Source organism: Haliaeetus leucocephalus, unplaced genomic scaffold (assembly GCF_000737465.1).
Source record: "Haliaeetus leucocephalus isolate CR32 unplaced genomic scaffold, Haliaeetus_leucocephalus-4.0 Scaffold13, whole genome shotgun sequence".
Lineage (NCBI taxonomy): Eukaryota > Metazoa > Chordata > Aves > Accipitriformes > Accipitridae > Haliaeetus > Haliaeetus leucocephalus.
This window is the reverse complement of record NW_010972449.1, coordinates 1,081,400-1,084,637: the sequence shown is the minus strand read 5'-3', so window position 1 is coordinate 1,084,637 and position 3,238 is coordinate 1,081,400. Positions and strand designations below refer to the sequence as shown.

General features: G+C 52.3%; 1 protein-coding gene across 1 annotated transcript in view; it reads right to left on the bottom strand.

Moving 5' to 3' along the window:
* The window catches only part of TBX5 (T-box 5), a 40,832-nt gene extending 40,122 nt beyond the window's left edge, over window positions 1–710 (bottom strand). The window contains exon 1 of the mRNA XM_010574244.1: window positions 520–710. The gene's annotated coding sequence lies outside the window, so the exon portion shown is untranslated. The remainder of the gene's footprint in view (window positions 1–519) is intronic.
* Between the last annotated feature and the right edge of the window lie 2,528 nt (window positions 711–3,238).

The window sequence follows — 3,238 nt, the reverse complement described above, 5'->3', positions numbered from 1 at the left end:
AAAAAACCCCCCACCACCCCCCCCCCCCCCCCCTTACCTCCTTCCCCGCTCCCTCCCTCCCTCCTCCATCCATCTCTCCCAACCAAAGAGAAAATTCAGCGCCTGGGAATATCCCCCACCCCTCCCCTCCCTCACCCCTTTAAATAAATCGCTGGCTCCTCTAACCTCGCACAACCCCCCCCCCCCCCTCAAAGGCAGCCTAGAGGTGTGGATTTAAACCCAGTTCTATATTTGCTAGTGCTCACGGAGGCCTTTTATTGGGGGGGGATAAGGGGGAATCCCCCCTAAATGGACTTGCCTCATGGGTATAGCCTGGGGAAAAATAAAAAAAAAAAATTAAAAAAGGGATGAAACGCTGCGGAGCGGGTCTGAAACCCAGCGAAGGTGGACCTCAGGGTGCGTGCGTGGGGTTGTGGCCCTTGTCCCCGCTGCTAGAGATATCCAAGAGCCTTCCTCCGCCTTTCCTCCCCATCCTCTTCCTCAGCCCGGCCGGCGGCTCGGCTGCCCCGTGGCCCCCACCGGCACGGCCGAGGGCCGCAGCCCCCCGGAGTTCTTTGCAATGCTCAAATAATCAAACCGTCAGCGAGGAGCGGGGATGTAGGGTTTATCTGCATCTTCCTCCGCTCCCTCTCGCTCCCCCCTTTTTTTTTTTAATGTATTATTTGGAGGGTAAAGTTGAATAGGTCAGCGCAGGGTAAACAGCCTCCCTGTCGCATTCTGCAGGCTGAAGAGAACCAGATTGGCGAGGCGGATTTTTGATAAGACTCGGAATAAATGGCATGGTTTAGATCTGCTCTGCCCACCCTCCTCCTCCTCCTGCCCCCACCCTCTTCTCGGCGGTGCGTCCCGTCCCCGTCGCCCCCCCCCCCCAAATCCTTCACTCTTTTCTGCCTCTCGGTCATTTCTTTTGCAATTTCGCGGAAGTTTTCAGCAAATCCACCCTCGCTCCCAGCTCTCGCAGGGCGCGATAACACCGGAGCCCTCTGAAAGTTTGAGGTGAGGAAGGGAAAAGTCTGGGGGTGAGCGGCTATTGGGGGGGGGGACGACCTGGGGGGTGTAATTTGGCATCTCCCAAACCCTTTCCATGTGCGCGCCAGCTCAGCTCCTCGAGAAGAAACAGCCAACAGAAAACGGTTGCAAATAAGAGTAATAAAATAACTGCACTTGTAGCCGCAGAGAATAAGCCAGAGAACGCTACTTAAACAAACAGAACAAAGCTTGTCCCATATTTCATTATTTTTAGAGGGGAAAGGAGCCGTGGAGCCCTTCCAAACACAAATAAACGAGCGAGCGAACCGGGCGGTTCTTCCCCCCGCGGGGAAGGCGGGCGGCGGCCCCGGCCCCGGCTCCGGCCTCGGGGCGAGCGGGCGGCTCCGGTAAAGCCCTTCCCGGGAGCTGCTCTGAAAGGTGCAAATCGAGGGGGGGGGAATAAAAAAAAAAAACAGGAAAAAAAAAGGGGAAAAAAATAAAGCAGGCGATGATCGGGCTGCGGGAAAGCCCGGGCCAGGACCGCCGTGCGCGGCCGCGGTGGCCGCAGCCGCTCCGCACCTCGGGAGCATCCCCCGAGGCATTCAAGAAGAAACGGGTTTTTCCCTTAAAAAAGGAAATGAAAGCAGCGAGGGGAAAGGTTTCTCGCAGCTGCTAGCGAGAGAGAACACGAGCTTCCCTGCCCTCGGCGGATAGAAAGGCAAAAGTGAAAATCTCTGAAGTTTGGAAGAGCGAACCCGAGCACGGCCGCTGCCTGGGAAAGCACTCACCTCTCCAATGCCAAACTAGCTCTCAAACACCTTGAAGACAAGTTGAAAACGATGCAAATAAATCGAATTTATTTCCGTCTGCAGGTTGGGGGGGGGGGGGGAAAAAGAAAAAAGGGGGGGGGAAAAAAAAAAAAAAAGCAGCTGGGAAAAGGACGGCAAGTCCAGGCTCTCTAGGACTGTAATGTCAAGGCGAAGGAGCCTTCCAGCTAGGAGCCGATTTGTGGTCTCAGACAAATTAAATATTACTGTTTATTACCAGCCATACTCCAATAAAATAAAGAGAGTTCAAGGCGATAGCTGCTATCTCACGAGCTTTGCTCCTATAGGACACGGAGACGTCACCAACCACGCAACTGGCCTATTCTGTCATGGTTGACTGCAGCAGTAATGGAAGGTTAATTTGTATTATTCTCCTCTTTTTAAAGCTCTATCAGTGAGATTCCTGCTTTTTTTTTCCCCAAAGAAATCCATTCGGTGCAATGCAAAATACAGGGAGGCTGTATGTGTGCAACCTCCACATAGAGATGCGTGTGTGGATAGATACCCATAAATATATATATTCATACACCGAGACGCACAATGCATATGGATATATGCGGGTGTGAGGGGGTACATATCACGTATGACTGTGTATCACCCAAGCAGGCACGGAGACGCTGGAAACTCGAGGAAAACCCGCTCTTTCTTGGAATGGAAAAGGGGGAAACCAGTAGCAAAGCTCCCCCTTCACCAGGAGCAGCCCAGTTAATCCAACGGTATTGGTATTATTCAGCTTAATTTTTTTTTTTTAAATAATGCTATTAGAGCGAGCAGGAAACTTGTCAAATGAATGGTCAGGCGCCTCTGAAAGCAAGCACGCTGGGCTATATATAGTAAATGATAACCTGGTTATTTGCACAGATTCAAGTGTGCTTCGGGAACCAATTATTTGCTCTGATTAAAAAAAAAAAAAAAGAAAGAAAGTAGTAAATCGAGGCGATTATTTGCCAAATGAGATTGACAAGAGAAGAAAAAAAAACAAACGCACCCAAACCCCCCAAAATCCCTCCAAGTGCAGTCAGTGGCTGCAGAGAAGGCGCCGGCGCTTCCCTGCATCCCAGCTCTCCCTTAACCTGGAGGGATTTTGGGATGCACTCGCGGCCGCCACAGAAAGATTCCCCCCCCCCAAAAAAAAAAAAAAAAGATGCTAAAACGTTGTTTCCTCCAACAGAAAAAGAGAGGAGGAGGAAGAGGAGGAGGAGAAATAGGGAGAAAGAAGATAAAGAGCAACACCTAAGGAAGAGCAAGAAGTTCCTGCAGGAGCTGGACACTGCCGAGGGTGAGTGTTCCCAGGCAGGGACCCCCAGCCCGGCTCCAGCCGGCAAAATCCTGCCTGGATTTACCCGCTTTCCCCAGGCTGGGCTCTCCCCCCCACCACCGAGCTCTGCAGACCCCCGGGGGAAGCCAGGCCCTTAGCAAAAAGCACCAGCAAGGATGGGGGG